Source organism: Plecotus auritus (assembly GCF_963455305.1).
Source record: "Plecotus auritus genome assembly, chromosome: 10".
Lineage (NCBI taxonomy): Eukaryota > Metazoa > Chordata > Mammalia > Chiroptera > Vespertilionidae > Plecotus > Plecotus auritus.
Window position 1 is genome coordinate 20,403,348 of NC_137785.1, and position 12,122 is coordinate 20,415,469.

General features: G+C 49.1%; 1 protein-coding gene across 1 annotated transcript in view; it reads right to left on the reverse strand.

The window, feature by feature from the left end:
* SNRPA (small nuclear ribonucleoprotein polypeptide A) overlaps positions 1-12,122 on the reverse strand; it is a 752,186-nt gene that overhangs the window by 111,645 nt on the left and 628,419 nt on the right. The gene's annotated exons all lie outside the window — the stretch shown is intronic.

Genomic DNA, 12,122 nt, shown 5'->3' on the forward strand with positions numbered 1-12,122 from the left:
ACATTTATAAGGTTACTCAAGAATCTTCTAAAAACCGCTGAGGAACTTAGTGAGACCTTTAAGGATCTTAATGAGAATGCCAAAAAAAAATGGAAAAGGACCAGTCAGAAATTAAGCATACACTGTCTGAAATAAAGAATATACATAAACTCAACTGTAGATCAACGTACCCCAAGAATCAAACCAAAGATCTGAAATATGAGGAAACAAAAAACACCCAACCAGAAAAACAAAAAGAAAAAAGAATCCAAAAATATGAAGATAGTGTAAGGAGCCTCTGGGACAACTTTAAGCGTACCAACATCCGAATTTTTGGGGTTCCAGAAGAAGAGAGAGAGCAAGATATTGAAAACCTATTAGAAGAAATAATGACAGAAAACTTTCCCTACCTGGTGAAAGAAATAGACTTACAAGTTCAGGAAGCACACAGAACCCCATACAAGAAGAATCCAAAGAGGACCACACCAAGACACATCATAATTAAAATGCCAAGGGCAAAAGACAAAGAGAGAATCTTGAAAGCAGCAAGAGAAAAACGGTTAGTTACCTACAAGGGAGCACCCATAAGACTGTCAGCTGATTTCTCGGCAGAAACTATGCAGGCCAGAAGGGAGTGGCAAGAAATATTCAAAGTGATGAATAGCAAGAACCTACAACCAAGATTACTCTACCCAGCAAAGCTATCATTCAGAGTTGAAGGTCAGATAAAGAGCTTCACAGACAAGATAAAGCTAAAGGAGTTCATCACCGCCAAACCAGGATTACATGAAATGCTGAAGAGTATACTTTAAGAAGAGGAAGAAGAAGAAAAGGGTAAAAATAAAAATTATGAACAACAAAATGACATCAAATACATACATACCAACAAGTGAATCTAAAAATCAAGTGAATAAAAAATCTGAAGAACAGAATGGACTGGTGAATATAATAGAATCAGGGACATAGAAAGGGAGTGGACTGACAATTCTCAGGGGGAAAGGGGTGTTGGAAGAGATTGGACAAAAATCTTACACCTATGGATGAAGACAGTGGCGGGGGGTAAGGGCATGGGGTGGGGTGGGGAATCAGGTGGAGGGGAGCTATGGGGGAAAAAAAAGAGGAACACCTGTAATAATCTGAACAATAAAGATTTATTTTTTAAAAAAAACAACCTTAGCCGAAACCGGTTTGGCTCAATGGATAGAGCGTCGGCCTGCGGACTGAAAGGTCCCGGGTTCGATTCCGGTCAAGGGCATGTACCTTGGCTGTGGGCACATCCTCAGTAGGAGGTGTGCAGGAGGCAGCTGATCGATGTTTCTCTCTCATCGATGTTTCTAGCTTTCTATCCCTCTCCCTTCCTTTCTGTGAAATATCAATAAAATATATTTAAAAAAAAAAAAAAACAACCTTATAACTGTGGTTTAGAACTCTATATCCAGTCATTTGCTTTCCTCCATTTCTTTCATTTGTGACCTGTTTCTTTGTCTCCACATTTTGGCTGCTTCCCTGTGTTGATAGAATGGCTTTGTGTGCTAGGTGTCCTATATGGCCCAGTGGCTCAGCCTCCCTAATTACCTGAGGTGGACACTCTTGGTGCATCCCTTTGTGGGCTGTGTGCACAGTCTTGTAGTTAAGCCTTGATTGTTGTTGGTATCACTGGGAGGAATTGACCTCCAGGCCAATTGGCTGTGAGGATCAGCTGTGTCTACGCTGGGAGAACTTCTGTGCTGGAGACAACTTATGAGGCAAGACTTGCTTCATTGGGGCTTTGGTGCTCACTGAGTCTGCCCCCTGAGTGTGTCTCTTATGGATCTGAGGAGTTGTAATCTGGATGGTCCCACTCTGACCACTGGGTACACTGGCTCTTGGCTCTCCAAGGAGGTGCTAATTTAGCCTCTGCCTGAGGCCACCCAGCAGGAGTTACAGAGAGATCTGCAGATTCCTCTTCTTTGTTTGGGGTTTGGAGGTGCCCAGATGAGGCCCAGCTGTGAAGCAATGCAAGTTGCTGTGGAGTCTTGGGCCTTCTTTTGGAAGTTCTGGGTCTCTCTGACCCAGCTGCAGTTTGTTAGGTAATTTTAGATTGCAAAGGGCCAGGCCATTCATATGCAAAAGCCTCTGCGCACAGCTGGGGTGGGGTTGTAAATTGGGTGGGGCAGGGTCTCAGGGAATCAACAGGGCAGAGCAAACAGCAATGGCTGACCTTCAGCCCTGCCCTAAGAGGCCCCCCAGGTCTCAGTGTTCCTCGGTACTCGCTGCAAGCACCTCTGAGAAAAAGCCGCCCTCGTATTCCGGCCAGACAGTCCAGTCTCCCCCCTCCCCCTGCCTCCCCGTATGAGTCTGGGTCCCCAGAGTCTCGCCTGGAACTGGAGTTCAGAGCAGTCGAGAGTGTCCTCAGTTGCCAGCCCTTTCCCTGAGCACGCTCGCGCCTCCGTACCTCTGCATGTTACTTCCGCACCTCCTCTGAGTCTCAGTGTGCTTTTCTCTTCCCTCCTAGTTGTAGAATTTCCACTCAGCCAGCCTTCCTGTGGTTCTGGATGATGTCCGTTTTGTCTTTTAGTTGTAGTTTTGAAGTGGTTGTGTGAGGAAGCAAGTTCAGGTGTTTACCTATGCCGCCATTTTGGTTTCTCTCTATTATTATTTTCATTTACAAACAGTAGAAGTTATGGGTGTGTGCACAGCTCTGTAAGTTTTGACAAACGCATGGAGTCATGTAACCACCGCCGCAAGCAGATTCATGGCAGTCTGTCACTCCAAAAATTTCCTCGGGCTTTGTAGTTACTAGTACATGTATTTGGTTTCATGTTTCTGTATTTGTTTTTCTAATGGGAGAAAAATCAATAATCAAAGGTGGTTTAAGCCCTGAAGTTAAGATATCGAAGAACAGGGTTGTGTAGAAGACCAGACCTCCAGCCCCGCTCTCCATCTTGAAGCCTCCTCTTTCTTTCTTTCTTTCTTTCTTTCTTTCTTTCTTTCTTTCTTTCTTTCTTTCTTTCTTTCTTTCTTTCTTTTCTTTCTCTTCCTTCCTTCCTTCCTTCCTTCCTTCCTTCCTTCCTTCCTTCCTTCCTTCCTTCCTTCCTTCCTTCCTCTCTCTCTCTCTCTCTCTCTCTCTCTCTCTCTCTCTCTTCTTTCTTTCTTCTTTCTTTTCTAACCTTTTTTTTTAATCCTCACCTGAGAATATTTTTCCATTGATTTTTAGAGAGAGTGGAAGAAGAGCAAGGGAAAGACAGAGAGAAATATCGATGTGAGAGAAATACATCAATTAGTTGCCTCCTGCATGCGCCTTCACCAGGGCCTGGACCAGGGAGGAGCCTCCAACCGAGGTACGTGTTCTTAACCGGAATCAAACCCAGGACCCTTCGATCCACAGGTTCCTATACTCTATCCACTGAGCCAAACCAGCCAGGGCCTTCTTTTAATAACCTTTAAAAATATTTTTAACTGATTTTTTTTACAGAGAGAGGAAGGGTGTGGGGTAGAGAGAGAGAAACATCGATGAGGGCCTGGTCAGCATGGCTCAGGGTTGAGCATCGACTTATGAACCAGGAGGTCACGGTTCGATTCCCTGTCAGGGCACATGCCCAGGTTACAGGCTCAATTCCCATTGTGGGGCATGCAGGAGGCAGCCAATCAATTATTCTCTCTCATCATTGATGTTTCCAACTCTCTCTCCCTCTCCCTTCCTCTCTGAAATCAATTTAAAAAAAAAAAGAAATATCAATGAAAGAGAGAAACATAGATCCACTGATTCCTGCATGCCCCCTATTGGGGATCCAGCCTGCAACCAGGAATCAAACTGGTGACCTCTTGGTTTATGAGTCTACACTCAACCACTGAGCCACAACGGCCAGGCAATGGCCTCCTCTTTCTGAGCCTCAGTTTCCTCATCTGTGAGGTGGTGCTGTGAGGACCCAGTGCGTTAGGAAAGGTGCCAGGAAGCTCTCAACCACAGAGGTTGCTCTGACCTGCTCTTTCTTCTTTATTTAAGCCCCGCCTTCCCCCCCCCCCCCCCCCCCCCCCCCGCAGGCTAAGTCATCCCCTTGTCCAGGCACCAGGCCCACACAGAGCAGCCAGCACTCCATGTCCCCTTCCCTCCCCCTCCTCCTCCCCCACAGCCAACCCCCACACTACCTTCAGTGCCCCTCCCCCAGCCCAGAGTCCCCCAGCCTGTTCTACCCTTGTGTCCTCTGGGACCCACTCCCCTTCAGCCACCCACACCCTCCCTTTCCCCCCTCCCCGGATATCACAGAGGCCTGCCGAGCCCCTCCAGGCCCTATATGACAAAATTATTCCCAGTAACAACCAGGAAGTGAAATGAACAACATTAGTGGCCAGAAAAAAAATGCAGGCAGTGAACATTTTCTTTTCTCGAACCTCATTCATATGAAATCATGCCGGCAAAAAAAGAATTTCAAAATAAACATTACAGTACAAAAGAGAAAAAATGCACTGCTATTTATTCAAAGTTTATTGAAAGATTCAAAGTTTGAATGTGGATCCTTTGGTTACAGTTTGCTGTAATAAAACTTTATGTAAATAATTGTGAGGTTTTTTCCTTTCTTGAAGAGAGGTTGGGAGGGAGGGAAGGAGGCAGAGGGAGGGAGAGAGACGGAGAGTGCATGCCAGCAGGTTGCATTGCCAATGACTGCTTTACAGGAAGGCTCAGCCCTGAGTCCCCCCTGCAGACACTGGGGCCCTGAACACTTAGGGGTGCCCTACAAAGCCCCCCCCCTCATCAAGATTTAGGGCCAGGGCATCAAATTAACATTACCTCCTCCTGCCCTGGTTCCATGGGGAAGTCCCTCCCACCCTCACCCCCACGGCGCCTGAGTTCTCCCCTGGAACCCGTGCCTGCTGTCTGGAACGCACGGTGGGGGGCGGGGGTGCTTATAAGTCGGGGGGGGGGGAAGAAACTGAAGTGGTAGCAGGATGTGCAACTATAAAAACACATTTGATGGAGAGGGGCCTGAGTGCGGGAACGTCCGCTTCAAATTTTTTTTTTTTAATATATTTTATTGATTTTTTACAGAGAGGAAGGGATAGGGACAGAGAGTCAGAAACATCGATGAGAGAGAAATACCGATCAGCTGCCTCCTGCACACCCCCCACCGGGGATGTGCCCGCAACCAAGGCACATGCCCTTGACCGGAATCGAACCCGGGACCCTCCAGTCCGCAGGCCGACGCTCTATCCACTGAGCCAAACCGGTTTTGGCTGGAAACGTCCGCTTCTTAAGCTGGGTGCTGGGAACATGGAGTTTCATTTCTTTGGTTTTTGTTTTTTTCTAAACTGATTCTTGAAGTAGATGCACATGCAAACCAGTACAAACCACAAATGCAGAGTGAGGTGACTTTTCACCAACTGAACACACCTGTGCTACCAACTCCCAGACCAAGAAACATTCCTAGCCCCCCTGCCAGTCCCCTCGTGGCTCCTTCAATGTAAACCCCTCCCCTCAAATTCACCATCATTCTGACTTCTGGCTGCACGGATTGCTTTTTCCTGTCTTGAATTTTGTATAAATAGAATCAGAAAATATATTCTCTTTAATGTCTGGCCTTTTCCACTTAACACAGTTAAAGACTCATTCCTGTTAGTGTGTGTAGTTACTCCTTTGTGTGTAGTTACAGGTTATTCTCATGGTGGTGCATGATTCCTCTGTGTGATTTGCCTAATTTACTTACCCATTCCCCGCTGGTGGGGCGTGAGCTGAGCGGAAAGAGGGAGCAGCCAGTGCGGAGGTCCCGAGGTGGGACGTGTCTGGTGCCGGGAGGGAGGGTCACGTAGCTGGAGAGGAGCAAGCCAGGTGGGGAATGGGGCGATGAGGTGAGAGGGGCACAGGCCACAGTGGGGACTGGCTTTCACTCTGAGTCAGATGGAGCCACAGGAAGGTTCTGAGCAGGGGAGGCGCTGGATCTGACCTGGGAAGTCTGAGTCCCTCAGCTGTAGGAGAGAAGAGCTCCTGGGGGCAAGTGCAGGAGGCAGGGTTGGAGCCATGGAGGGAGCCCTGGAGGGAAGCAGGGTGGAAGCCATGGAGGGAGGCAGGATGGGAGGCAGGATGGGAGCCATGGAGGGAGGCAGGGTGGGAGGCAGGGTGGGAGCCATGGAGGGAGCCATGGAGGGAAGCAGGGTGGAAGCCATGGAGGGAGGCAGGGTGGGAGGCAGGATGGGAGCCATGGAGGGAGGCAGGGTGGGAGGCAGGGAGGGAGCCCTGGAGGGAGGCAGGGTAGGAGGCAGGGTGGGAGCCAGAAGTGTTTACTTTTTTTTTAATCCTCACCTGAGGGTATTTTCCCATTGACTTTTAGAGAGAGTGGAAGAGAGAGGGAAAGACAGAGAGAAATATTGATGTAAGAGAAACACATTGATTGGTTGCCTCCTGCGTGCACCCTGACCAGGGCCTGGGGCCCTGGAGGAGCCTGCAACCGAGGTATGTGCCCTTGACCAGAATCTCACCCAGGACCCTTCTGCAGGTTCCGATGCTCTATCCACTCAGCCAAACTGGCTAGGGCGGGAGCCAGAAGTGTTTAGCTTCAGAAGGCATTTTTCTGTAGGTGCTTAGTGATATATTGAATTTACTCTTATCTTCTTACTTTGTGATTCTGTTGTCCCCATTTTCTCTATGCATTTCTCCCTCTCATTGAAACTTCTCTGAAGTGGCTACATTTTTTTGTTTTGTTTTGTCTTGTGATTTCTTCCTCGCTCTCTTCCTTCTACTAGTTTGTGATCTATGCACGATTTCTATTCTTTCAGTAGTAATCCTTGAAATTCTACCACACACTCTTTTATTTTTATTTTTTTAAATATATTTTATTGATATTTTACAGAGAGGAAGGGAGAGGGATAGAGAGCTAGAAACATCGATGAGAGAGAGACATCGATCAGCTGCCTCCTGCACACCTCCCACTGGGGATGTGCCCGCAACCAAGGTACATGCCCTTGACCGGAATCGAACCTGGGACCCTTCAGTCCGCAGGCCGACGCTCTATCCACTGAGCCAAACCGGCTCTGGCATACCACACACTCTTTTAAAAGTCAGGTGTTAAGTTTAACCCATAGTTGAATCATCATACCGAACACTACCTGGATTATAGAGTACTTGATCTTTTTCAAAATATGTTTTTATTGATTTTAGAAAGAGAGGAAGGGAGAGGGATAGAGAGGTAGAAACTTCAATGAGAGAGAAACATCAATCTGCTGCCTCCTGCATGCCCCCCCCCCCCCACTAGGGATCTATCCTACAACCCCTGTATGTGCCCTGACCAGGAATCAAACCAGGGACCTCTTGGTTCATGGGTTCATACTCAAGCACTGAGGCACACTGGCCAGGCCAGAGCCCTTTATCTTATCTTTATCTCCCCAGTTCTACTTATATTGAGATTGTTGTCCAGACTTTTACAGTTCTCATTTCTTTAAAAAAAAATAGCTATTTATTTGGAGATAATTTCAAATATACACACAGACAAAAGCAAAACTAAGATAGTACAAAGAACACATACACTTTTTACTCAAATTCTATTAACATTTTTTTTCTCCATTTACTTTTTGATTTCCTCCCTCTTCCCCTTGTTTTTTCCTGTACCATGAGGCTAAGTTATGTACACCATAGCCTTTTACTCCTAAATACTTGGATGTGTATTCTTAAGAATGGGGATATCCTATCCAATAAAAGAGTAATATGCAAATTAACCATCACTCCACTACACCCTCAAGCCACACCCACCAGCCAATCAGGAGAGAGTATGCAAATTAACCCAACCAAGATGGCTGCGGCCATGGAGCAAGCAGGAGGCTTGGATTTCCCTGGCAATGGAGGAAGCCAAGCTTTCTGCCTGCCCTGGCAGGCCCAGGCCTCCACTCAAGGCTACAAAGTTTCAATTATAGAAGATAAATAAATCCCATATCCCAGGGCCTCCACTTGGGTTGCCCAGGGGCGTGGCCAGCCTGCAAACCACCATAGGCCCCTTGCCCAGGCCGTCCCACGTCCCAAGGGAACCCCCACCCTGATCCGGGATACCCTTCAGGGAAAACCAGCAGGCTCCCACCCGTGCACCAGGCCTCTATCCTATCTAATAAAAGAGTAATATGCAAATTGACCATCACTCCAACACACAAGATGGCTACCCCTATGTGGTCAAAGATCCTGTCCCCATGTGGACACAAGATGGCCACCACAAGATGACCAGCAGGGGAGGGCAGTTGGGTGGGACCAGGCCTGCAAGGGAGGGCAGTTGGGGGCGATCAAGCCTCCAGGGGAGGGCAGTTAGGGGTGACCAGGCCTGTAGGGGAGGGCAGTTAGGGGGGACTGGGCCTGCAGGGAAGGGCAGTTGGGGGGGGGACCAGGCCTGCAGGGGAGGGCAGTTAGGGGCAATCAGGCTGGCAGGGGAGCAGTTAGGCATCAATCAGGCTGTCAGGGGAGTGGTTAGGGGTGATGAGGCTGGCAGGCAGAAGTGGTTAGGGGCAATCAGGAAGGCAGGCAGGCGAGCAGTTGGGAGCCAGCAGTCCTGGATCCCATATTGGAGAGGGTGCAGGCTGGGCTGAGGGACACACACCCCTGTGCACAAATTTCGTGCACCGGGCCTCTAGTTCTCTTATATAACCACAGTACAATGACTAACTTTAATAAATTTAACAATACACGCCATTTTTCTAATCTATTGTATAACAGTTTTGTCATTGATCCAATAATGTTCTAATTTATAGCATAACTTTTCCTCCAATACAGCAAGCATCGGAGGTCCCTCCCACCAGTCCAGCAATAGTCCCAGAGCTGCCTCTCATAGGCCCGGCTGCTGGGAAATGGCCATCCCTGAACCAACAGCAAAGGCGCAAAGGAAGGGACTCACTGGAGTCTTCCAGTGGGGTCAACCCCCGGACTCAGTGAAGGAAACTCTTCCCAAAGAGAAAGTGTGATGCTGGGCATACAAGCAGCCTATGGTGAGGACCTGCATCGTTTAGGAAGTGGCTCTCACAGTGTGGTCCCCAGATCAGCGGCAACCCCTGGGAACTTATTTCAAGTACAAGTTCTTCATCCCTTCTCCAGGAGTGGGGCCCAGCAATCTGTCATTTAACAAGCCCTCCGGTGACTCTGATGGCCTCGTTGTAGGATATAAGCTAAGTCGCTATAACAAAGAGAATTTAGCCCTAGCTGGTTTGGCCTAGTGGATAGAGCATCAGCCTGCGGACTGAAGGGTCCCGAGTTCCATTCCAGTCAAGGGCACATGCCTGATTTGCGGGCTCGATCCCCAGTAGGGGGAGTGCAGGAGGCAGCCGATCAATGATTTCTCATTGATGTTTCTATCTCTCTCTTCCCCTCTTTTCCTCTCTGAACTCAATAAAAATAAAAACAAAGAGACTTCAAAATATGACAACTAAACTAAAAAAGGAGTTTGCTCTCACATATAATCCAGGTGTGAATGACCCAGGTTGGCAGGGCCCAAGTTCTTTTCACTGTGACCCAGCTGCTCTGTGGGGTTATTTTGCAGCAATCCCCAGCAGTTGTATTACTTTGCTTCATGATTATTTTTTTTAAATATATTTTTGTTGATTCCAGAGAGGAAGGGAGAGGGAGAGATAGAAACATCAATGATGAGATTCATTGATCCGCTGCCTTCTGCATGCCCCTACTGGGGATCAAGCTGCAACCCAGGCACGTGCCCTTGACTGGAAGTGAACCTGGGACCCTTCAGTCCGCAGGCCGACGCTCTATCCACGGAGCAAACCAACTAGGGCTCATGATTACTTTTGATCCGGAGTCCTCAGAAAAGGGCTCCAGAGCCAGACTCTGCCCCTAGTAGCTGTGAGTAGCTGTGTGACCTTGGGAAAGTCTCCTAACTGCTTTGTGCTTCACGTGCGGAAAATGGAGATGATGATAATGCCCATTTCATAGGCCTGATGGGATAAAATGAGGTGAGCTACACATGCATACCTGCTACATAGGAAGCGCTATTGACGTATCAGTGATGATGATGGTGATATGTGATGACGACGACAACTACGGCGATGACCTTAGTCTGGAGACCAAAGGCTGGAAGGTCTTGCTGACAATTGAGCATCGGGCACTGGGGCTTGAGATGACGGGCAGGGGAGCTGTGGCGCATGTGCTGCAAGCGCGGTGACTTCCTGGATTGTTTCCCTCTGGACATTCCAAGGGCCCTGCAGCACCGGAGCTGGAGATTAGTGTGTGTGTGTGTGTAGGGGGGTGGGGAGGATGGGGGGGGTAGGCATGATAAAAGCCAGATCCTTGGCACAACCACCAGGTCCGGTGGGGGAGTGAGAGGGATATTTGGGGTTCTCAAAACCTCTCCCCAGCCCACTCCCAGGATGCTTAAATCACACCTCAACGTTTTCCTGCACTGCTGGCCACCCTGTCCCCATTCCCGGGACATTTATACACAAGGGGGTCATGGGATGCCCACCGTGGGAATGTTTGAGAATTGCCTACAATGTTTGTGTATTTTCTTCTGTGAATGTCCACAGATTTTCCAAGGGATCTAGAACCCCAGAAACTGTTTGGAACGCTATCTCTTCCTCCAGGAAGCCTTCCCTGATGTTCTCTCAGACTGGGTCAGGTGCCTTCTCTGATGGTCTCCATCCCGCCCTGACACTCTGCTTGTGCCTTCCCCGCCTGAGCACAGATGATCATGTCCAGTGATGTGTCTATGTCGCTTACTGAAGCTTCATGAAGGCAGGGACCAGGGGTTAGTTATGCACCAAAAATGCCACCAGCATTGTCCAACACAGGGACTGACATGCCAAAAGGAAAAAAAAAAAAAAGATATTTAAGGATATTGGCCTTCCTTACCTCTGGGCCTTTGCAGATGCTGTTCCCTCCACCTGGAACACCCTCCTCCACGACTTCATGTGGCTCATCTTCCCACACCGGTCAGGTTTCGGCTCAGAGATCTCCCCCACCAAGAGCCTTCCTGGCTCTTACCCCCAAGATTGGTTTAAAGTTTGTGTTCCAAACACTCACTTAAGACAAAGCAGATATAGAGAACATCTGTTGCATGAATGACTGAGGGGTCAATGTCTGGGCCAGGTTCCCTGATCAGCTGGAGGGTCGCTTCCCGGCCCCTCTTTCTAGAGTTTTCTTTTTCTTTTTAATGGCTTTGTTGAGCTGTACTTTACATGCCCTACAACTCACTCATTTACAGTGTGCAGGGCAATGGCTGTCAGCACAGAGCTGTGCAGTTACCGCCCTTTGTGGAGTCCTGAGCCGCTCACAGTCCGATACCCCTCCCCACCAAGGCCCCTGTGCCAGGTGTTTCTCACTGTCCCATCGAAGGGAAGAGTCTGGCTCCTCCCCAGCCAGGAGGGAGATCAGGAAAGAACAGGACCTAGTCCTCTGCCCTTGCTATCTGCCCAACCCCAGGGCTCGCCGTTTCCCGGGAGGCCCAGGGTTATGCTAACAGTCACTGAGCACTTGCTATGCCAAGTGCAGTTCTAAGCACTTGACACAGGGGACGAGTCATTTACCACCACCAACGCGCCTGCAGACCAGGCCCTGTTCGGATAAGCCTCCACGTGGCCCCGTGGGAGGGCCACTCCTCCTGAAGCTCTGGAGGTGCACAGGGGTCTGGCCAGGAGGGAGTCCCCGTCCTGCATGTACACAGCCTGAGCTGTACCTGGGAGGTTAAAACTGGTGGCTCATGGGCCAGATATGACCCACAAGGTGGTTATAAAAAAAAGATTATTTTAAATCGGGAGACTTCCCTCTCTGTTTCGCTCCCTTAAGCAGGTTGCGTACCCTCACCTTTATCCTGCACCTGCCTCATCCTGCACTCTCTACCTCATTCACCTGGTCCCATGAGCATTTGCACTTGAGACCCTGACAGTAACAGGTGGGTGGAGAAGACGCAGTTCAGTGCCTAGGATCCCCCATTCCTGACCGTCCTCTGTCCCCTGAGCTAATGCCCAACAGGCTGTTTTATGTTCTTTTTGGGGGGTGTATTTTGGACTCCTGACATGGCCAGGAAGTAGGCAGGGGCACTGGGGACACCATGCTGGGTACTCAATCCTCACACGCAGCTCATTCCAGCCTCCCCCAGGACTGCCACTTTCTGCTTTTCACAGCCAAAGCTGGGGCCCGGGCCTGGGTTTACCCCTCCAGGCAGTCCTGCCTCAATGTCCCACTAGTCCCAGAGTAG